Source organism: Tympanuchus pallidicinctus, unplaced genomic scaffold (assembly GCF_026119805.1).
Source record: "Tympanuchus pallidicinctus isolate F22 unplaced genomic scaffold, pur_lepc_1.0 scaffold5, whole genome shotgun sequence".
Lineage (NCBI taxonomy): Eukaryota > Metazoa > Chordata > Aves > Galliformes > Phasianidae > Tympanuchus > Tympanuchus pallidicinctus.
In genome coordinates, this window is record NW_026294769.1 from 48,815,294 (window position 1) to 48,840,107 (window position 24,814).

General features: G+C 40.2%; 1 protein-coding gene across 5 annotated transcripts in view; it reads right to left on the minus strand.

Annotated features, from left to right (window-relative positions):
- Positions 1 to 24,814, minus strand: part of PAG1 (phosphoprotein membrane anchor with glycosphingolipid microdomains 1) — a 103,414-nt gene that overhangs the window by 45,253 nt on the left and 33,347 nt on the right. The window contains exon 3 of one of the 5 annotated variants that reach the window (XM_052703812.1): positions 9,146 to 9,194. The exons of 3 other annotated variants lie outside the window; for them this stretch is intronic. The gene's annotated coding sequence lies outside the window, so the exon portion shown is untranslated. Of the gene's footprint in view, positions 1 to 232; positions 340 to 9,145; positions 9,195 to 24,814 lie in introns of those variants that run through there. One more of the 5 variants, XM_052703809.1, reaches the window with a different exon arrangement.

Below are 24,814 nucleotides of genomic sequence, written 5' to 3' on the forward strand. Positions count from 1 at the left end.
GCTTAGAAAGTAAGAAAGAAAGTGTGAGACTGTGATTGGAATGCAGTCTGATTTTCTCACCGATGGTGGTGATCACAAAACACCCCCAGCTGCAGCACACTGCTTGTGCTAATGCTGCTCTCCTGCAGAGCCAAGCAGACTGCAAACTTCTCCCCCCACCACACTGCACATGCTGCAACTCACACCCAAACAGCAGCAGGCACGCTGTGCTCCTGTAGGGACAAAGCCTTACCTTCCTCCTCCCGCCAGATGAGATGTCAGCAGCCCAGCTCTCCCAGCCCAGCAGCCCCCTCCTCGTGCCCTTGCAACTCTGCACACAAGGCACGGACCTCACCTTGGCACTGCCAGTGCACTGCAGCCCTGCAAAAAACAGTCTCTGTGCTTGGCTGCTGACGCGGCCACAAAGACGTTCTAATGCACAGCCGTGCACTTTCCCCCCTTCTTCTTTCCTTTATTTTTCTTCTTGCTTGGTCCGATGAGAAGCGAAGGGGGAAAAACGCGATGTGCTCCGGACCAGCAGTGTGAAGAGGAGTGCAACGCTGTCAGCGCATGCCGGCGGTGGGAGGGGAGATGGAGGCTTCCTGCCTCGCCTCGCACATTTTTGTTTGGACCGTGGGTGGCTGCGTGAGCAAAGCATCCCAAGCTTTGCTTTCCGAGAGGAGGAGTTACCCCGGGACTCCAAGCCTTGGCTGCCACTTGGAGCCCAGAAGTGAGCCCAGAAGTGAGGTGGCAGGATGGCAACACGGCAGCACGGGGGATCCAGCAGTGCTCCAACAGGGCTGCAACCCAGTGGCTGGCAGCCCAAAGTCCAGCCCTGTCCAGCATCCATTTGTAGCCATGTGGTGCTGTGTCCCTGCAGGGCTCTGTTACCCGCAGCTCCAGGCCAGGCTGGCCAGTTACCCTCTGCATATAAGGCTGCTGTGCTCACCATGGAAAAGGCAAATCCTCACCTCACCAAGCGACTGCACTGAGAAAACGGGTCCCACAGATGTTTGCAGCTGTCGGTGTGAAAGAAAGGTGGCAGCACTTTGAAAAAGCAAACCTTTTAAACTGATATGCCCATATCTATTTCCTCTTAAAAGACAGACTGCTGCGTGTGCATTTCATACATTTCACATAACAAAGTTTGTTGTTCCTCCTATCAGAAAATGAAAAGTTATTTTGCCCTGCTGGTGATGATCCCTGCTGTAACCAACTGGAATTTTGCAGTTTAACTCAAAGTTTCCCATGCTGAGCTAGAGGGTACACGATGGCTGTTGCACATTTCTTTACGTTAATTATAATTCAGGTCCCAAAATAGTGCCACTGATCACAGCAGTACACAATGAGTTTTCTTCTAGTAACAAACAGCAAGAGACACACAGTCCTCTGGGTTCAGCACAACCACCAACTCATTCCAGCTCCTGGATGAACCACTGCAGCATTACAGTGATTTCCCATGCAATTAGTGCTAATTGATGCCTTGCTAGCAATCCCTCACAGCCCCCCTCACCCTTTTAGCAGGCCCCATCAGGTCATCCTGAGAGCCATCAGCTTGCAGCACTGCAGGACCAGCTCCACGGGCTCCCTGCTGTTACATTTAGGGGGAACTGGCCAGGGCTGGTCACAGGTATGCCAGCCACTTCCAAGTTACTGCATGTGAATTTGCACCATGAGACATTTCTAAGTGGACGTTTTGGAACATTTCCTAAAAGCAACTTGATTGTTTGAAAGCATTTTGCTGAGGACAGAACTCCAGCATCTTTGTTCAGGAAAGCTGAGCGGTGGTGCCAGTAGATTCTAACAGCCCCTGTGCACCTTGTAATCAAAATTCAGCTGAGAAAAGAAAGTTGTAAATGAGCAACCACCTCTTCTAATTTTATTATTTAATAATACTTCTTAAGAAAAGCCTTTTCCTTTGATCTGTTAATGAGATTAAGTATTTGCCTTAGCATCTTGCCAAATGGACTCAAGGAAGATCAAGATTGCTTTGTACCAGCAGACCAGATGACTATGGCAATGAACAAAGTGAGATGCTCTTTGACAGAACATCATAAATATCTAGTATGTATTTCACAGTAGCACACACACTTAGATTCCAGATGAGTATCACAGCTGATGGATCTCAGATGAGATCTCTTTCCACACTGCAGAACTATGTATGTAATTTCAAAAAACCCATACAGTTTTACCTTTTACAACAAAGTGCTGAGGCAGTTGTTTAGAGTCAAAAAGATGCCCCAAAGCAAAGAACTGCCAGCCTACAGACACAATTCAATAAATATTAAAGGATATGATGCCTAATGCTAAAGCACATTAGGAAATGCTTGTTGCTAATGGCAAGCTAAACTACTTCAACTAAAATAATCAAGAGCAATATCTTGTAAATCAGCTTTATCTCCCCTCCATTTTCTGTTTCTCCTAAGTTTCTAGTCTACACAAATCAGCAGTCCTTGGCATTACTTTCACAGCATTTTCCTCCTTTACTGTGCAACATTTGGGAACCACAACCGGCGTCAACAGGCTGCCTGTCACCAAGTCTGTACGATGCGGTGTGCTTTGGCACAGAGGCAGCTGAGAACATTCGTGACAGTTACTTCTCTTGGAAAGCTGAGTCTGGAGCAGAAGAGAGTGCTACAGACTGCCTGTGCCACCTCATTCCACCTCTACCAATTCAGCTGTGTGCAGATCTAGTTTGCGAAGGGCTCACGTTGTTTTTAGTGTAGATAAATCTAGTTATTTAAATAGAAATGCATAGCATTTATGTTGGTAAGATAACATACCAATATTTATCATTTACATACATGTAAATTTACATACGTGACAGTTTATCAATTTTCACTTTTTAGATTCTTCTCTCTGGATCTTTGTGGTCCTTTTTGGCTATAATTTTTTAAAGGCTTTATGGTCTTCTTTCACCATATCTATGGCATGTGAAGACCCAGCCATTATATAAAATTAATACTTTCTGACTAATCTCACAGTTATTTTCAACTGCAGGAAACCTCATTTTCATTGATATAAATCCCTCATTTTCTTGTATTTTTGGATGTACACCATCCACTGGAGATCAGAATCCTTCTCATCTTTATCTCACACACACTTAGCTTTCAAAACATGAAGCTATTCAATAAAAACACAAAGATAACAGCACAAAGATATTGCTGAAGGCACTCTAGGCAACAAGAGTTTAGTCATTCAGTGGAGGAATTTATTAAGGAACTCTAGAAAGTTTCATAGAAGAACTTCTCTGTGAAAACATGCATGCTTTTGCTGGGACAATAAGGGGCATTAAAATCTGATTTGATCACAGTCTTTTACAGCACGCACACACACACACTTCCAATCTGCAACTAAGAGACAGAGGGCTACAACATACAGTTTTCAGAAAGCACAAAGCAGGAGTTCCCCTCTCCAATAACGTATGCTAAAATCCAGGTATAAACATTCTAATACTATGGTATCAAATTCATTCTTTACAAATATAGTGTAAACACCCTTAAGAAAATTATGAACATCTCTGCCCAAAGAGGTAAAAGTTACAATTGTAAGTTACTTCTCTAAATTGGTGTTACACCATATTTTCCTACAAAGATGTGCCTAGCTTGCAACAGGTGCTAACAGAACCTGAGCCCTAGAGATAATAGAATCACAGAATGGTTTGGGTTGAAAGGGACCTTGAAGATGATCTAGTTCCAACTCCCCTACAATGGGCAAGGTTGCTACCCACTAGATTAGGAATCTTAGCTAAATTTGGAGTTTGCTGTTGATGAAAACCATGAGGATGAAGACACACATTCCCTGGACTGTGCTCTTGCTGAAGAGGGATGGACTTCACACTGAACTAATCTCATTGAGTTGTGTTATTTGACACACACCATTTGGGTCTATGGTCAGATACTCCACCGAAGGCTCACAACTAAGTCAGGTGAAGATATCACTTACACAAACTGCATAAAGACTTATGGCTGTGTGGATTTTAATTTGGGACTATGTCACAAGCCCCTTCTTCCAGAAGTCAAGTCAAGGCACTACAAAGATTTAAGTAATTCAGTCTGCTATGGTATAGATGGTTTCCCAGTGCCATTCATTAGGACACGGATGGCTACAAATGAGCCTCCTTCAGCTTGCCTTTTATTTTTCCTTGCAGCTTGTTCATTTTTATTAAAAATGAAGAAAAATTTTGCATCACTGATACTTTGTTTTCCACTCCTCTTAATCTTCAAATGTACCCCATTTATAAGGCCTAATTCTACAGGGGCACTCTAAACCACTTTATTTAGCAGTAGCAATGACCAGCAATTTTCTTTTTTTTTTTCCTTTCTTCTTCTTCTTCTTCTTTTTTTTGTTGTTGTTGTTGTTGTTAATCCTCTTCTGCATCCTCTCACTTTTCCTATTTTCCACTCTTTAATTTCATTTCCTGACAAAGCTCTTTCAGACTCCTGACATTCAGATCTTTATAGATTTCGTTAAAAACAGCGCAAATCCATTATCTAATATTGTCATAGCTAACAAGGAGAAATACTCCTAAATTATTTGAATATTTGGACAAGATCTGAACATCTAAATGAAATTGTTAAGCCATAAATGCACAAGGGAATCATATATTTATTTTTAAATGTCAAATCTGATTAAAGTGCACCAAATAATTGGCTAGACTACAGAGGACTATAGCAGACAGAGGTTTTGGAAATGGAAGTGATACCATGGTAACTGGCAAAACAGCCACCAGAAAATATAAATCTAGGTATCAATCAAGGATTTGAGATTCTAAATGCTAAAAAGAGATAAAGGATGATATCTTTCTGTCCTATGTTGACAAGTTGTGATAGAGAAAGAATACCTGTGTCATAACCTCATCACCAGCAGGTACCTGTCTCCCAGAGGTAACTTGTATTCCTGAGTCCTGATCCTGTCAGAATTATCCCAGTGTTGTTGCCAGAGGTAATGGCATCATACTCAGCAAAAGCATAACTGATAAAAATGTTTCCATTCAACAAATTTATTATTTATTAAAAAAATACGAAAATTAAAATCTCTGTAAGGAAAGTATTAACAGAAAGTATACAAGTCCCTCACCAGATCTACTGCTCTGCAAGAACTAATGGAAGCTTATTTAAGTACTGAATCAGTACTAAAGGTCTCTGTGGAATTTGTTTGTTCATAAAAGAGGGCATCAACCAGATACAAAGACAGAGGGAAATGGAGAGTGAGGAAGGGAAGGCAAGGCAAAGCAGAGAATCCATCTGTATAAACTTTGATTTAACCACAGTGAATTGCGATAACGTTTAATTTTGGAAGACTCATTTCAGGAAAAATGGAATAGAATATCACCAGCTCATAGCTTTTAGTCTCTTTGATTATTGTTCAAAAGAGAAAACTGTTTTAAAAAGCAGGAAAAAACAAGATGAACAACCTTAATCCACACCAAAGACACGTAAAAGGTTGCCTAATTATTCTTAACACTTCTTTATGCAACCAAGGCTGTCTACAGCATACTCTAAAGCATCCAGAGGACAAAGCAGAGCAAGCTGCCTTCCTGTGCACTGCCTCATGTGGCAGTGGCATGAAATAGTAGCAATACTGCAAGAGTTTGACCTGTGTTATGGTCATTAAAAAAATAGCCCAAAAAAGTGCAACAACTAAAATAAAACAAACAACAGCGCCAATTTCTCCCTTCTTATATCTGTTCATAAATGTTCTGTCCTGCTTTCCTCCCAGGACTCCTGTGCATGGGAGCTGGCAGACAGTGCAGATGGACAGACAGACAGACAGCACACAGCATCACTGCTCTGACCAGCACCTGCACAAGAAGAACAGCCTAAGATGCCTGTACATCTGTTTTTAGAAAGTAACCCTTTAAACCATTCCAACAGCAAACTGAGCAAGACACTTAAGAAACTCTGCAAGGCCATGTGGACTGCACGAATTTTTCGCTCCTTAAGTGTGGTTTCTGTCAGTTTTACAGAGAATCATAGAATATCCTGAGCTGGAAGGGACATATAAGGATCACTGGGTCCAGCTCCTAGCTCCACACAGAACCACCTATAAATCAGACCCTATATCTAACAGAACTGTACAAATGCTCCTTGAACTCCAGCTCAGTGCCATGACCACTACCCTGGGGTGTCTGATCCATGCCCACCACCTTCTCCTAACCCCCCACCTTTCCCCTCCTCTAACACAGCCAGTGCTGTTGCCTCAGGCCCTGTTGCTGCCCCTCCGCTCCCTGTGAGGAGCTGCAGCCGCCATAAGGCTTCCCCTCACCTCTTCTGCTCTGCACTGAGCAAAGCATGAGACCTCAGCCACCCCTCGTATGCCTTGCCCTCTAGAACCTTCACCACCTTTGTAGCCTTCCTTTGGACAGTTTCTAACAGTTTTATGTCCTTTTTGTACTGTGGTACCCAAAACAGCACACAGTACTCAAGGTGAGGCCACTAAGTTGCTAATGCACCACAGGGTTAGCTGAAATCTACTCCCCACTTCCAGACCCTGCACTGCACAAAATACACTGGACAAAACAGCAAACAATGATGAAATTTGTTTAAAGAAGCAAGCTTTCCCAGAACATGTAACTGCACATCACAGAGGATCATATTAGCCTGCCTATAAAACCCCCACACCTAACCAAATCCTGAAAATCCTGTTCAGTATTTGCATTAAACTCATGGGAACTGTACGGGTGTCACTAGGCCATCTCTCCCACACCAAAGTAGGTTGATAGGACAGATGGATAGGAGTCACGAAGCCTGGGTGGGGATGCAGATGTTACAAAGCCCTACATGCCTACACCTCTGCTCAGCCTGGCTGCACAGCTCCTGCCTTCCACCACAGATGGGCACAGGGACAGAGGTGACCCTCTGACAGCTCTGGAGCTGTCAGCTATCGTGGCACCAAAGGTGGTTTTGTGTAAATAGTTCAGTGATACTCAAATTCATCTTGCTGAGTTCACTGCCCTCCTCATGGTTTCTAATGGATTTCATCACAGTTTTTCTCCTTTTTCATTGCCTGGGGAGCGAAAAGACAAAATAAGAATTCTCCTTTACTATCACTTTTAAAGGCAGATGCTCAGTGTCTCTGTCAGCATCCTCTCTATATGAGACACCAGAAGTCACAGTGAGCCAAAGCCAAAATCTCTGCTCACATAAGTCTGCTTAGGAACAGCAGCTTGGCAGGCTTCCCTTGGCCCACCAATTCCTGTTTCTTCAATGGGAAACATCACTGCTCACAGTCCCATTCATATAGAATTCTGTTCCATGATAAATGGCTAATCAAGTCCAGAAAATTAATCTTTCTCTCTTATTTTCTTTCCAAACTTCAGAGGACAGCAAGAAAATAAACTCAGTGAAGGGCAGTTATCTCACGAGTGTAGAACCCTGATACCTAAGATGCAGACAAGTAGCTAAAGTTACATTTCCAGATGAAGTAGCCATCTATCATCCAGTGTAACAGTTGTTTTGTGCTTTCAGTTAACAGATCAGCAGGGATAAGTCTTCCTGTTAGTTGTGTCTCACCACCTCAGACTCCTTCTCCGTGTTCCCATTCCTTTCTTTAGCTCCCACCTTGCTGCAGTTGCATCCTTGTTCTTCCCCTCTCCAGCAGCTCTAGCTCCCTTCTGCCCAAACCCAAAGCACCACCAGCACTGATCTTCCATTCATCGCTGGATCTGTACAACATGAACATACAATCATTCTTCATCCACACTGCACAAGCATTACTTGGAACGAGCAGAAAACTGTTTCAGGTGACCCCAGCCTTGCTCTCTCTGCCCTGCTTGCTAGAAAGTGGTTAAAATGAATGGGGAAAGCACTGCAGATAACTTGAAATCACAAACCTTATTGTGTTTCGCACTTCAAATTCTATTCAGTGGTGCAACCCCAGGGTTCTGTGGACAAGTGGTGGCACTGGCACTGTCCCCAGGATGGGGACAGAGCAAGCCAGGACAGGCAGTGAACTGAAGGCAGAAGGTCTCTTCTGAACTTGCTTCCACAGGAAGGGCGTCAGCTTTTGACCCAAATCTTTTCTCTTTGATTTTTCAACCCCTGCCCCAAGCATCAGTACATTAAAACCTTCCAGCCTGAGCAGAACTGCATTGCATCAGTATTCATCTAGAAGATCCTGGAGAAAGTTCATTTATTCTTTTTCCAGCATTATTGCAGTTAATTGGAAACATCTGTTACAAATATCTGTATGCCAGAAGCATCCCAATCTACCCGGCAGTCTCTGCAGGAATACCCACTCTGTCCTTTCTGAATAGGTTTTGCCAACGGCATCTTCATTATCAAAGAAAAGACCCCATAAGAATAATCAGCCAAAAGCAGAGTTTAAATCATCTCCACTCGTATTCACACAAAGTAGTAACATATGTTGTGTTGTCACAGCTGTGAAAGGTATTTTCACATCCTTGTTTGGCTTGTAACTGCTTTTTTTGCAATGAAGCAGGTCAAGGAGTTTCGAGAACACGTGTTCCTCTGATGCCCCTATAGCATCCTTAGCCTGCTGTAAGACTGTTGTGAGAATATTCAAGTACATTAAATTAACATTTTGCATTTGAATTTATATTAGTGTCAATATATTACATTAACCTAAGCACATTATTTAATGTAATGTGAATTCTGAATATCTGCGTAACTATTAATGTAAATAAAGGATAATTATTTGAATGTGTGTTGGAGAAAAAATTCCTGTGGGGATAGAATACAGCTGAAGTATGAAGTTTTTGTAAATCCCAATGAACATATTCACTGAGACATACTGAAAATCCGGGTTTGAACTTGCAAACACAGGATTTCTAAACAAGTTGTCAAAGGTGATGGTAGAGCAGACTGGACCTTCTAAATATTATTAGCCCCCTGATTGTTGTAAATAATTTTTTTTTAATAGGCTGAAATATGAGACATGCCAATTTTTAATAGAAGGAATATTCAAAATTTCTTTCTAATGAAAGGAAATCACAATGTCAGACAATTATTTTTAGGGAAAAAGATGAACAAAGATATTCATATTAGGGAGTGAAGTGGGATTTTATCTAATCTTAATGAAGTCAGCCCAAACCAGAATGGTGTCTTCAGTGCAGCGCTTGTTCACAGCGGCTGGAAACTTCAGTGGCTCTAAGAGGCAGCACAATGGAAAAGCTTGTTTAAAAAGGTAAAGTGTCATAACTTACAGCTTCCAAATACATCTTTGCAGCAGATGCTCTTCCTTTAGATGCCAGACTAGGAAATTTTATTCAAGGAAAAAAAAAAAAAAAAGAAAGAAAGAAAAAATGCTGAGACTTTAAGCCAGATTTCTTCTTAAATAAATTACTATGGGTAAAATTTTCATGCAGATGGTCATTATGAATTCTTATCTCAAATGAGATTAGAAACAGATTTCACTTTACATGAAGATCAGAAGTCAATTTTATGTAATGTAATCTTCTTAGATCCTTCCCCCACCACATGGATAAGAATGGCTGCAGATTTATATTTTAACTATGTGGGAATGAACATTTCTTTGTTGATACCATTAAGAAGTTCCACATTATGGCAAAGCAACTTTCATCAATCAGAGAGAAGTGTTAAAAGCAGAGGACCAAGTAGTAGTATCTAGATATCGAACAGAATCATAATGCTGACTGTAATCATATCAAAATAATAAAATGGACTGATATGATTGTAAAAATATGTATTTCCTTGCTCCTGAAACAAAAAGAATAGTTTCCAAGCTACGTTATAATTACAGTAACATGAGAATTTCTGGACAGATCTTCTTCATCTCATGTAATAGGTTTTGGAGGGCCATCATCACTTCCATCTCTCACATTTGAGCACACTAAACTGAATCTCTTCCCGCTTTTCTTAAGAACAGGTAGTTATTTTATTCCCTGAGAAGAACACTTTCATTTTATCCCTGTGATTATCATTTGTGCTAATATCAAGAGATATTAAGTGAATAAATCCATGAACCTCAGTGTACAAGTTGAAGTTCAATACTGGTTAAGTAGTGCTCTTGAACTCTCACCATGCTGCCATATAAAAATTAATACAATTGCTCTCCAATTTTAAGGCATCATTAACCAGAAAATTATACAGTGAAGTGCATAGTTACAGCACACATTCATAGGTCTTTGTACCACGAAAAATAAAACTGCAGATACCTGCCTGTGAGCCTAACTCCCGCTCAGCTGAACTGTAAAGCAGATTTATTTCAAGGAAGTGATGATTTGGTTGACAGTGCCATGGTTTCCTCTGTCCCTTAAGGGAAAGCCCTGATTAAGCTTTTCCTATGTACTGTAGAAATGTGGAAGCTGTACTCATGCACAGGTGGAAGATTCTGTTGGTATAAAACAGAACTAGATGAAGGAATGAAACAAGAAAATTGCACACTCTTGTTTGTGGCATTGAGTCATTCTTGATTCTCACATTTGTTGGCTTGCCATGCTGCATGTCTGACACAAAAGACATCATTTCACTCTCAAAGCAGAGTACATCAGCATGTAAAATTCTTTGAAAAGCAACAGTGAAATACATCCAATGCCTTCCTAAAAATACATATTACACCTGCTTCAGCCATGAAATCTTAATTAATGTATTTAATATATTTGGAATAAATAGTCATGTTGGGGTAAACAATGTAAGCAGGGAAACTGGATGAGAATAATCTTAAAAGGGAAAAAAAAGAACCAGATGCTTTTGCTGCTTATGGATAGGATACAACCCAAGTAATGATAACCATTGTTATGGCTGATCCAAAAAGAAAGCTTTGCATGCTTGAAGTGGAATGAATTGTCATCCCTATTCTTCCCTTGCTTGTCAGTTAAAGAAACATGAGCATTAACATATGAATGGACAAAACAAATTGCTGGATTTCCTTTTGAATCTTAAGTTCTGGGTTGTTTTTTTTTTTTTTTTTTTCTCAAGTTTAAGGAGAACAGAAATCATGACACATGCTTTCTTCTAAAATCCACAGATCAGCACAAACCTCAAAGGACTACACACAGTAACAAGATGAACAGTGGCTGATATGGAGGGAAAATGGGCATCAGCCCTGATCTGAGTGCTTCAAGCATGGCCCTGGTCTGCTGGTAGGACTGCAGAACAACCCTAAGGCCACATAAGCAACCTACCACATCCTCCTTTCACACCCATGCTCTCAATTTCATATATCTCAGATCCTCCCCAGCATCAGTATGAAAACAGCACCAAGCCATTCTTTGGTCAGAGCACTGACAACACAACTAAATATGCAGCTCTGTTGTCAGCACAGTACTCACCTCCAGTATGACTGATGACCAAAGTTAATTTGTCCAGAGAATTGAATTAAGCCTGCCTTTTGGAAGGAACCATGTCAGCATGGCACATGGTATCTGCACTGCAAAACCAAGACTTGGCTCTCTATCATCTCCTGCATCTTCTGAGTTGCTCATCCTCACTCCAACTCCAAGCTTTCCTGTAGGTGCCAGATGCCATCCCATCTAATGTTCACCTGCGTGACTTCAAACCATTTCCACAGGAAGTTCCACAGTTGGTGGAATTTTTCTTCCTGTTGACTCTAACAAGCAGCCTGGCTATGGCCTAGGCAATCTGCTCTGGGTGTCCTCGCTTGGGCAGAAGTTTGTCTGGATGGCTCCAAATGTCCCTTCCTACCTCAGCCTTCTGGTGAGGCTATGAAACTGCTGAAATTTCCCTTGCAGCACAGACAGTCTCCCAAGAAGTAAAACTGTGTACTCTAGGAAGGGAGATTTTCTATTTCTCTGCAGGCAGATCAATATTTAGGCTGTGCTGCTGTGATTAGAAAATGCGAAAGAGACTCAGCACATTGCTACAAAAGCTTGGAAAAACAGATGTGGCTGGTAACTGCTCCTTTAGGAAATGCAGAAGCTGTGGTCTCTTGCATGCTTCCCTTTTCTGCTGTGTGGCTGCCCTGTGCCCAAGAACACATCTTCTTTTACACCGCCTACAGCATGCAGACACATTATACCATTGAGGAATGCTCCAAACATGCAGAAGCAACCAGTAATTTAATTAAAACATTCACACATGCACTCCGTGCACATGGACATCCCATTCCTCAAGAGAAGCAACTTAACTAAGTACAGGAGAACAGAAAATTCCCAAATCCCTTCTATAAACTGGAGAAACACCATCATAGAGATTATCTTTATTTTCATCTCCACTGCACCAGGGAAACGCTGATCACAAACCTTGGGGATTGCCAGTGACTGCCTTCTATTTCATGGCCCCGCTTCACTTCTTGTTCATTTACTTCCTCATATGTCGTCAATGTAATTTAACCTAAATAGCTTTTTCTTTTCCTGGTGTTTGCTGTACTGCTATACATTGAGTCTCTTGGAGACAACAGCATCTCAGCCCTCATTTTTTTAGCTGAACAAACCAAGCTTTCACAGTGCCTTTTGGTACAATACATGATCCATCATTTCCCCAATCGTCCTGAGAGCCCTTCTGCAAACCATCTTCAGTTAGAACTCACCATCTGTCTTTAATGTGCATGATACAAATTATTCTTTTCTCACACTGCTTTGTCAACATTTTAAAATATGTTGTTAATACTTTCCTATCTCTGCCAGAAATACCTCTATGTTTAATAAGATAAAAGTACTGCTCCAGTTATCTTTTTAACAGCAGCAGCATACTTGATCTTAGACAGAATCCTAGGCTTAAGATGCAGGACCTTGGTCTTGGATGACCTAATATAGCTGCATTTACTTTTGCATGGTTTTCAACTGATGAGGTTTTAGTTCTCAGGCTAAATTAAGATAGTTATTCCCCAATGAACGCGTGTATACACAATGACCTTGCACTTTACAGCATTACATTTCATCCCAAGTCCCATGCCTTTAAAGGTAAAATTTGATAACTTCTCCTGAAATACTCCTAATCTTTGGAGAAGAGGTGCTGCATATAAGAACTGTTGATTACTATGTTTTTCCAACGTTTACCTGAAACTGCATCACTCTTCTTAATGTTATACTGCACTATTTTTTTTTTACAGTTAAAATTGCAAATGGGGTTTTCTCCCCATACCTTAATCAGAAAGGTTAGAAAGACCACATTCTCTTCACTCTCTAAGAAGTTGTCCAGTTTCCTCAATAAGAAATGTAATTTCTCTCATCTGGAGCTAATGCGTATAATCCTACTGCACTTTGGAATTAAACCCACTTCCACTTTTTGCAGCTGCTGTTTTAAACATCAGCAGAGTTTGGAAATGAAGGAGTCTTGTCTCACTAACATATCCTTGCATAAACATTAACTTCAACAAATGAGTTTAAGCATTTTCTTAATTCAGCAGTCTCTCCCACTACACTCCAGCTCACAGCCTAATTAGCAGCACTGCAAATGTTCTAGGTATCTACTGCTGTAATGCCCACAGATGTAATTAGAAGAGTGAGTGTGTACACAGATAAGAAGAAAAGAGAGAACAAACGTACAACTCCAACTGGTACCTTTATTAACTCATTCTCAGTAGCAGTATCATATACAGGGTTAGTGTAAGGTTAATGTGTACCCCACACTGTGACCTTTCTTACTGAACTTAATTGCATCCTTACCAAGGATATAAAAAAAATGAAAAGGCACAGACTGATTGATTCTCTTGCTTGCAGACCACAAGAGCTCATTTCAACAAAACCTTGCCATTAAATTTACAACACTACTGAAAAAGCATTTCAGATGATGTACACCCTAATCTAATTTTTGAAGCAATTATACCAAAGACTCTCCACCGTAAGCCGCAAAATCTCCACTTTGCCTCTTCTGTAAACCCTCTCCACTGTGTATAGCATTATGTTTCAATTGTTATCGTGCTTAAAATATGTCTCACACCATCAGAGCATTGCTGCACACATTAAAGAGCTCTTTAAGCATTTTGCCCCTGGAATCTTCAGGGACTTCAGAAACTACAAGTCAAGGAAAAAAGTAAAAAGAAAAGACAGGACGTCAGGAATCTACGTGGGACATAATCTCATGGTAGACACTTCCACTACACATGTGAAACACATGTATTAACTACGATATGTTTTGTCATAATGGGGTTTATTCTAAGCTTTGTTCATTTTCTTTTAGGCCAAATTAGATTTCTTTGCTCACTTTCATTACTATTTAAAAACAACTTTTGTAATTTTTTCATATACTGAGTAGCGACACTATACTCTGCACTAATGGAAGATGGAACCCATCTTCCATTACCCATGGAAATCCCTGAGATATGCATTTGTTTAAAGCAGATTCCACTTGGAATGTATGAAAGTAACAGCTATCCACACCAGAATTTCAGTTTTTTTTAAAGGAGGTGATAGCAGACACGTTTTGTTATTAACGTATTGGGTTTTTAGCTGTTGCACTCATTGTGGCCAGAATGACTCATTTCCATTAACACACTGAGCAGCACTGTGCACAGCTGAACAATCAGCTGGATCAGTCGTGTTTAGAGGAATGGAAATTTGGATGAGTCCCAAATTACGGCAGACCCAAGGTCCCATTTGCCAGCAAATCATTTGTAACAGAAATGACTTTAAATGACAACACTAAAATTAAATTTGGCCCATGTTTAACATGCCCATTAAAAATAAGTCCTTAAATGCCAATCAGTGAGGCTCAGATGTGGATAGCCAAAATGACCATGTGGTTGGTCACAGTCCACCTCAGCAATATCCCAGACTTGGACAAGCTACAATGGCTGTGCAGAAAAGGCTGAACCCACCCACCCAAAAAAAGAGAAAATCACCATTATAGCTTCTCAATTCCCACACAACTCTGCTACAAAGGTACTGGGAGTGCCATCAGGAGGCTCAGAAAACCAAATGAGGACAGAAGTAACAGCAGGCTGGGATGGACCTGGGGCTAGAGGAGTTTCACAGATCTTTGAGCAAGAAGTCAGCTTTGAGAAAGCAGTTAAGAGACCACTGTAAATCTAAATTCATAATTTCTCATTTAATTAATCAAAATGCACGCTCACCGCACAACTCCATTAACGCAAAGTCAGAATTAGCCTCATCACACATGCAACAGCATATGTCTTTCAATATGCACTGCAAAACAGATACGGAATGGAAAACAGATGACTTTTAGCTTCCTATTCTGTCTACTGGTAAAGAAAACATTCAGAAAACCTTGCATATCTTCATGTAAATATCTTCATTGTAAATTACTCGGTGCAAAGATAAATATCAAAGTTACGCGTGATGCTAGATAAGTAGCCAAAAATATATTAAAAGAATGGAGAGGAAATAAAAACACCTACAAAATCTACAAAGAGAAAAAATACACAACAGTTCATCTGTGTTCCCAGGAAAGCCTAAAGCCAAACTTCAGCATTTTCTTTTGGAAGCAACTTTCTGTGCACTGAGAACAAACTTACATAAACTGCTGGCTTTTCTTCTTAGAATATTCAGGCAGTCTGCACATTTTTTTCTTCTTTAAGAAAATAAACATGAAAACCAATGCAGGAAGAACTCCACAAAGAAGAAGTACAGAAGAAATTCAAATAATTTGTTAAAATAATAAATGAGATCTTGGCCAAGCAGAAAGGCACACAAACTGCTGTCAGGTGGGAGTGTTTGCTAGCCATCCCCTCAGGAGTGCCAGGCACAGAAATTTACCCTTGCCATCTCCTCGGTGACCTCCCCACCCCTCATCAATTTTGTTTCACTCTTCGCTTTTGTTTTCAAACTTCTTTCTCAGTGCTCTTGTCCTACTCCCTGCCAGATCCCACAGCTTATCTTCTGCATCCCTTTAACTTCAGATGAGGGTTTGCTGGTATGTAGCATAAGATATTCTGGGGATCCAGGTTGCTTTCAGATGAAGTAACTCTTCCTAGCTAGTAAAGTCTAGAGGAAAGTACTGTTCTTTTCTTTCTAGATAGTAAACATTCCTCTTTCACTGGGCACACAAATTATCTTCTGCTGTTTGTGAAGACAGTCAACTAATTGTTTATTTCCATGAATGTCTTTATGTTATCCCTCGACTAGCTCAGGGGATTGCGCTGAAGTTGCTGCAGCTAACATATGGCAAACAGGACGGAAAGCCTGAACACTGGAGAGCAGCACACAGCCCTTTTACTTGAGAAACACAGAAACCATCACTCTGAAGTTTGATCTTCATCTATGAAAGCAGCAGCAAAATGGGTATCAAACAATAATTATCTTTGGTGAGCATCACTCACCAACTGAGAGGAAACATGGTTTTCTGCCTCCAGGGAAGGGTGCAACATGTGCTCATTAACAGCTGTTTATACAGATCAACACTACTGCTGTATTAATTTTTTTCCCCCTTAAATGAAGTATTTCATGATCAAAGTATTGAAATCAACACTGCCAAAGCAGCATTATTTGAGCAGTCAAGTGAAGTACACGCACATTTGAAAGATCAGATCTTAATGAGGTTTTTCAGTTGTTTTTTTGGCACGAATACAACAAACACTTCAACACAAATGTAGCTCTGCCCATGCAAAGTGAAGGGCTCTGCTCATATAATTAGCATTTACAAGCATGAGTATTTGTTTATAAGAAACGAACAAATCATTAAAAAAAAATATTAGACCATTTCATAAATAGGCTAATTAGTTCTGAAATTGCTGCTTTCTTAAACCAACGTGTAATGTGTTGCCCTTCATTTCTCAGCTTTCATTGCAACGAATCCTGTGAATCTGACACAACCTCATTAAAACCAACAGATCGTTGGTCAGACCTTTGCATGTGGTGAATGGAATGCAGCGCATCCAAATGAAAAGCAGTGTATTGCCTTTCCAGACAATAAGGCCTTAGACCAATCTGTATCTTTAATTTCCTCATGGCAACCTCAACTGACATCATAACCTCAGTGGGCATCAACATATATCTTAAAGAGCAAGACAGACTGCTAGCTCATAGCGTGCCTCTGAAAATGAGAACACATCCAGTGCTCACCTACATTAGTTTACATTACCAAAGCTGCCTCTAAATTTATCACGTTCATTTTGAAAATAGTGAAAATCTATGTGTTTTTCAGTAGTATGTCACCTTCAGAGAATTAAAAATATTTAAGTATTAAAAATATTTCCTGCTGTAGCTTAAGATTTGTGGGTGCAATTCAGGGTGCATCAAACATGCCTGGAAATCGGGTTCTTGGTGCCAAGAGGGAAGTGCCTGGACAAAATACACTTGGCTGCTCTGGGTTAATTTTTCTACTTTTTTCAAAAGGTCTGGTTTTGCTTTTGTGTGATAGAAAAGCAAGTTTCAAATTTAGTATTTTGCAGCAAAACAATTTTTGCTGATTTGTTTGTTTGTTTTGCACCAGTCATGGACAAAAACAAGCAAGTTTCCATGAGTCCTCTGAACTATAAATGCACAACAGAAAACCTAATATAAATTCTTAATAGCATCTATATAAAAGCTTGCCTAATTGTTACTTCAAATCCCTATCAGTATCTCCTTCTTTATGTCTTGGATTACTTCCTATTTTTTCTGTGCATTTTTTATGTTCAGAACCATTTAAACTTACTTGTGGCATCAATAAGCTATACGAGAAACGAGGAATCTTACGTGGCAAAACCAAGATGAGTATGAAAGATCTCAAATATATTCTGTAATATTGTCAGAATTGGGTAGAGGCCACGGAAGCACGATGGTAGTAATGGTAGTAATAAAGGCAATAAAATGAAGCTATATAAACCTCTATTTTTATTTTCAGGACACTTCCTGAAATTATGAAACCACTCTGGCTTTGTTTTTCACTCATCCTGTCAGAAAGCAGCGCAAAAACACCAGAATCAATATTCTACTGCTAGCAAAGACTAATAGAGCTAACCTAATTGCAACCATCTACATAGAATTACTTCTTAGTATTCCACCATAGGATTTTACTAAAGATAAATTCTGAACACACAGATAACGTAAAACTACATGATTTCTTTTAAAGAGAACTTACCTCAGAGCAGACTTTTGGCACGAAATGGAAAGGATTTGATTCTGCTGTCATGCAGCAGCTCCTTATCAAAGCAAGTGACCTCAGCTGGACTGAGAACAGGGATCACTCAGCTCTAAAAAGGCCTCTCAGGTCAGACATGCTTTTTCACCCTCTACTTTGAGGCCAGACTGCTAGCACCAAACCTCTGCAGCTCCAGCTAAGGGATAGGAGCTGTCAAAGGGTTCATGCTTAGCTGAGGGCAGGATATTGTATTATCTTCTCCCACCGAAAACCCACTGATGTAGATGGGGTGATAGTGAACTTCGTCTTGGTTCCACAAGGGATGACCGACATGAAATAACAGAAAATTAGCACAACAATCTCAGCTAGGCTGAAACTCTAAGCAGAGAGCTTTAGCCAGTGTATGTTCTTTTTGTGTCATTTGCAGTTTCTTTCAACAGCAACCCAGCTAGCATCAAGTTATGAATGGCTTGCTTGTCCTGTCTAAGTGCTTAGCTTAGATCATGGGACATAGCATAACAAGAAAAACCATTGAAAATGTGGCACCTATTGACATGTTTCAGTAGGCACTAACCTTTCCAATGCGTTATATTTGGCTTTGAAGTACAAGTACGTTGTTTCAGCTCTACGTATCAACAAGACCCTCATTATCTGAATTCCATCAAAATCTTTACACTTTTAAAGAATGCAGAGAAAACGATGTCACTGAAAAAGGACTGAATATTCAGTTCCACACAGACTTACATGCTGCTAGTGGGGTTAACTGTTCAAATCACAGTGCAGTAGCTTCGCCTGCTAAGTACAGCACAGAGACCAACAACTGACTTGGAGATGATTCCTGTTGGCAGCGATAGCAATATGTAGTGAAAGTGCAACAAATGCAGTATTCAAGGACAGAGCACAGAGAACGAGTCTTAAAATGGTAAGCACACGTGCAAACCAGAAATCATTTTCTGGTATGTGGATGTGCATGAAGAGTCTAAGTTAATTTGTTGCACAGAGTGCAAGACCCCATATTCTTCTTTGTATAAGTCACAGGAATCATAGAATCGCAGGGGTTGGAAGGGACCTCAAAAGATCATTGATTCCAATCCCCTGCTAAAGCAGGTACCCTACAGTAGGTCACACTGGTAGGCATTCAGACAGGTCTTGAATATCTCCATAGGAGACCATGCAACCTCTCTGGGCAACCAGTTCCAGTGCTCCATTACCTTTACCGTAAAGAAATTCTTCCGCATGTTTATACGGAACTTCCTATGTTCAAGTTTTAGTCCTTTACTCCTCGTCTTACTGCTACACACCACTGAGAAGAGCCCTGCCTCACCCATTTGCCTCCCTATAGTTATTTATAAGCATTTATCAGATCCCCTCTCACTCTCCTTTTTCCCAGGCTGAACAGACCCAGATTACTCAGCCTTTCCTCAAACAGGAGAAGCTCCAGACCCTTGATGATCTTTGTGGTCCTCCTCTGACTCCTTCTAGGATATCCCTGTCTTTTTTGAACTAGAGAGCCTAGAACTGGACACACTAGTCTAAATGTGAGGCCTCACCAGGGCAGAGTAGAGGGGAAGGATCACCTCCCTCGACCTGCTGGCCACTCTCTTTTTAATGCACCCCAGAATGCCATTGGCCCTCTTGGCCACAAGGGCACACTGCTGGCTCATGGACAACCTGTTGTCCACCAGGACACCCAGGTCCTTCTCCACAGAACTCCTTTCCAGCAGCTCATCCCTGTACTGATGCATGCAATTCACAAAGGTTATATATGTGAGGTTATAATGATTCATTTCATTTCTTTCAAACCTACAGATTTGCTTTCTTCCAGTTCCCCTCCTCCATTCACATTTGGTTAATATGCAAAGTTAATGCATTTTATTGAAGAAATGAGGAAGGTCTGCATTAAGTCACATCTGCTTCGGAACTCAGTTGACTCCCCACCAGCTGGAATCTATTACTTGATTAAAAATGCTGTTGAGCCAGCTGCCATGCAGCACGTTTCACTACCCTGATTCCTGGTGGATTTAAATCCATATTAAAAATGTAGTCTAGCATGAATCAGCCTGTTGTCAATGTTAATGCATACCTGGAAAACAAAAAAAGCAACTCAGCCTTCCTAGAACTGGCCACCTCAGCCTCTAGTGCAGAAAGAGCTTAGTGGGTGAGAACTTCAAATTTCAGATATCAGAAGGCAGTAGTTTCATAAGGCAGTGTCATAATTATACCCACAAGTTTGCTTTTCCTCTTATCATAAAACCGAACCAAACTCCCCTTCCAACAGAACCATACCTGAAATAAAAGTTTTAAGTTTTCTGAGTTTCAAGAATTAGAAAAAAAAACTCTCGTTATCTCACTGATGTAGTGAAGTATTTATTAGTGGAAGGTAATTATTAAAGAAGCTGCCCAGAGTAAAAAATAATTTATAGTTCAAGTCTATTATTGCTAATTTATTTAGAATGAAAGACAATGTCAGGCAAAAAAAACCATTTAATTTGAGGGGGATTTCTGCCTAACATGGATTGCAGGAATATTAGCCAAGAGTATATACCAATGAATAAGCACTGAAAATGTAGCTCAGCAGTGCAAGAATATTAAAAGCTTTAAGGTAATAATTTGCAAAGGTATGCTTAACAGGCCTCAAAATAGCAAATATAGTGATGATATATTGATAAGGACTGATTCTTCCCATCATCTTTTCCAGCTACCTCAAAGCAAGCTCCAGACTACAGCTTCATAAGCTCTAAAAAGTATCCATCAGTAGGCCTGAAGAAAGTTGATATAATGCTGTTTGCAGCTTGCTTTGTTCAATGGATGGCCGCAAAGTAAGTCAAGAAGTTTTGATGGCTTCAGAAAAGACAGAATCTCTTAATATACAGATAAAAGAAAATGCAGAGCTAAGGCTGAAAGCCCAAGCCCACACCAACTTCTGGTGGTGTCAAGGGTAGACAGTGCTAAACATTTTCCTTAGAAAAACTAGAGAAGAAACATATGGTTATTAAACTGATCAAACTCATCAACCATTAGTCAATCTAAAATCCCAAGTAATAGTTATGTAATGCATTAGACATAGGAAATTTTAGTCATAGAACTGAACATAACTAGGAGGTCAAGTCACTACAGAAAGGGTCGGTACAATCAGATGGTTGCTTGAATGGTCTGAGCCTGGCTGGGACCCACACCATTGTAATGGGCAGCTGTGCTGACAGCATCTGTAGAGAGGCAAATCCTCCAAGGTGGTGGGTGAGGATCCTCAAGGTGGAGTACTGCTGGCACTGAACTTCTCTTCAGCTCTCTATATATGTCCCAGATTCAGCCAGGGTGTTTCTTATGAAGGAAATATCACTTCATAGTGTCTAGTATGATGCTATGTTTAGGCTGTAGGAGAAAAACAATTCTGATAACACACTGATGTTTTAGTTGCTACTGAGCAGTGCTGTAAAGAGCCAAGGACACACTAATTTTTCAGATTCTTGTACTGTCCTGCCAGCAGAGGGTCTAGGGGGTACAAGGAGTTGGGGGAGGGGATAGAGCCAGGACAGCTGACCTATGCTGGCCAAAGGGATATTTCATACCACATGTCTGCATGTGAAAAAGTCTTTAAAAACGGTGGGGAGCTGGCCAGGCACGCAGCTGCTCCTTGGGGACTGGCTGGGCATTGCTCGGTGGGTGGTGAGCAATTGCTTGTGCATCACCTGTTTTATATACATAAATACAAAACCAAACATGTATACATTTATTTTTGTAGCTATGATGATGCACTTTCTCTTCCTTTTCTGTCTTAGTAGACAGTTTTTATCCCCATCCATGAGTTCTACTTCGTTTTTTTCCCCCAATTCTCTCCCCCACCCCACTGAGAAGGGAGGTGAGCAAATGACTGTGTGGTGCTTAGACATCTGCCATGTTAAACCACAAGAACATGAACGTCCAGTACAGATTCTCAAGAGGAAAAAGAATAAACTCTCTTTACTATGTCTTAGGGACCTTCTTTGAAGTTTATTTGAATTCAGTTTGGAAAAGCCTGAACTATGACTTCTAATTTCATGGTTTTAAATGATTTATATTTCTAGATCCATTGCATGACTTCCTCAACAAGCAAGAAATATATTACGTCATATATATTTTAGAGATAGAGCTTTCTATATCTTGAATTTTCACCCTTCAACCTCTTTCACTCCAGTAATGCGTTCTCACCTTTCAGGAGTAGCCCCATGTTTGTTTGCTCAAATGCCAATTAAAATTCATTACACACATACCTGCAGACAAAGCAGACATCCTGCACATTCAGAAGTCATGCAATGTGACAAACAGTGGACACATGGGAAGTAATGCTTATGTATTTCTCCTACTTACTAAGTTTCCTGGCAGCATATGCAAGCAACATGAATCCGCTATCACTCAGTGACTCAGCCTGTCACATTCCCGTTTTCTATCCTGAAAAGATGAGACATTCTAGATATCAAAAATTCAAAGTACCCAGAGCTAGAAGAGTACTTTCTTTACAGAGAGAAAGCAACAACTTGTCTGAAGACATCAGGAAGTGTGAACACTGCTGAAAAGGAACCTATCTCTTTGGGATAGCCTGCTCGTCTCAAAGTGTCACACAGTGACATTTAAGATGATGATGTTCAAGCACACCAAAAAATCCATACTTTTAGATTTAGCATGATTTCAAAAAAGGAAAAATAACACCACAAGATTCTGTATAACAAGAGGTCAACACAGATCTACCAACGAAAATAGGTTGAATGGTAACAACAATATTCCTACACTAAATGGTAACTACAATGTGATCCCCCACCCTGCACTGGCATGTACTGTGTGGGGGCTCTACATTTCAATAAAAGGAAACAAATGCTTTTAACAGCATAGTAGAGACTTTTATAGGATATGCAATCTACAGGAAGGCTATTGTCTCTCAATAAACATTTGTTGACTAAATGTGCTATTTCAATTAACATAACATTCATTGAAATGAAAAAAAAAAAAGAAGATATATATAGAAGTTAGATTTAAGTACTAAGGAGTAGCAGTAAGGTATTTTACATGATTTTTTTCTTTAATATTTTTGAATTATTGTTATTTGCCACCTCTCTATGTCTGGTGCACCCCAGTGCCCCCACCTGCTAGGCATATCTCCTGTCTATACTCAGCCCTCCTACTTCCCAAGCCCCTGATCTGCAGCAGCACTGAACACACATCTGCAAATGGAAGCAGTGTAGGATCTAACTTGTGAGATCTGATATTGAATACAGAAAAAAGCCGTAAGTCCTCCAGAAACAAACAAACAAACAAACAAACAAAAACAACCAAAAACTGTACTTCAGCTCAGACATACAAAATTTATAGAAATATTTTAGGAACATTCTTTATTAAGGACATATGTCTTCATTTGTCACATTTGCTGTATGATAACAGCATTCATTTTCCTCACATGGTGCTGTAAAAAAGCTCATGGAAGTTGTGAAGCACTGAGCCATCACAATTATTTTCTCTTCTTTAGGTTATAGTAGCCTCTAGGAGTCATGGGCCAGTACACAGGCACACTGGAAGCTGTGCTTACAAAGAAGAAAAAGATGGTTCTTGTCTCTGAGGGTCACATTCAAACATAAAGTGAAGGATAATAAATGGATATGGACGGTTGACAAAGAGACAGTGGTTATAACACAGCACTAACCAATTGTTTTTTTCTTTCCTCCAGGGATTATGGCAGAGGAGATATTAAGAAGGGAATTAAAAGGAGAAAATGAAGCTAAGTGCATTGATGTTTGCCCAGAGCTTATTCTTAACTTACTAACAACAAAGAGTAAAACATGGATGCTGGTTTGAATACTTGGTCAGTGCTGAAGCTAGTATGACAGGTGAACTGGAGGGATGCATGGATGGATGAGCCAGCTGAGCTCTGGATATTAAAACAGGCTGCCTCTTACTATCACTACTGTAAGAGAGAGTGATAAATATTACAGAAATGCTCACAAAAAAAATTAATTGTATTTTAAATCAGGTTTGAATAAGGTAAGAGCTACACAGGCTTTATGTGGGCCATGCTTGGCAGTGGAGTGAGGCATCATCTAATGACCACAGGCATCCCCATGGCTGACTCAAACATCTCAGCCCACTAGCATCTCTGGAGGAAGAAACATGCCTCAGTACCTTTCACAGTTGATTTTTTAAGCCTGGGATACCCTTAGCTATGTTGTTCATTTTTGTGAGTTTTCATCTTTTAATAACTCCTATAAGACCTGTTTGTAACAGCCAGAAACTGCTGTGCTCTAGGACTATTTTGGCCTTTGATAAATTTATTTGCATTTATACTACCTGCTATTTAATTCTGTTTGAAAATATTCCAGATGGAATTTTTTCTGTTGTCTCCTTAGCTCAGCCATCACACAAGTTAATAGAGCACTGGAATCTGAGATCAGTCTGAGCTGAATAATAAAACTGAGTCTTAAAACACTTTCGTCTTTCTTGACGTGACAATCTCAGCAGCAGTGCTGCCTTTTATGCAATTGACCTTTGAGATGGATGACCTCTGATGTGCTCTTACTAAACCTACCGAAACATCTGTTGGTTTGCTTGAAGCAATGTGTTTCAATAAAAACGTGTAGAGGTTCCATAAATTACTGTTCAGGAAAAAAGAAAAGATATAAATAGAAAAATGAAGAAGAAATCTTATTTCCATTTGGAAACTACTGTTAAAAAATTCATAAATCAAGCACTTCTCATCTGAAGTTCCAACAAAGCATCAGATGAAAGCCATCTTAGGAACACATCGTAAAACCAAGTGAACTCTTTTCACTGTACTGTAATCAGATAAACTTTACCAACAAAATGTGTTTAACATATGGATTACCTTTAATTTTTTTTGCTTAACACTCTTCTAAAATTTAGTAAGCATCAACACTGGAAGGAAAGTTGGTAGGTAACACTCTATAGTT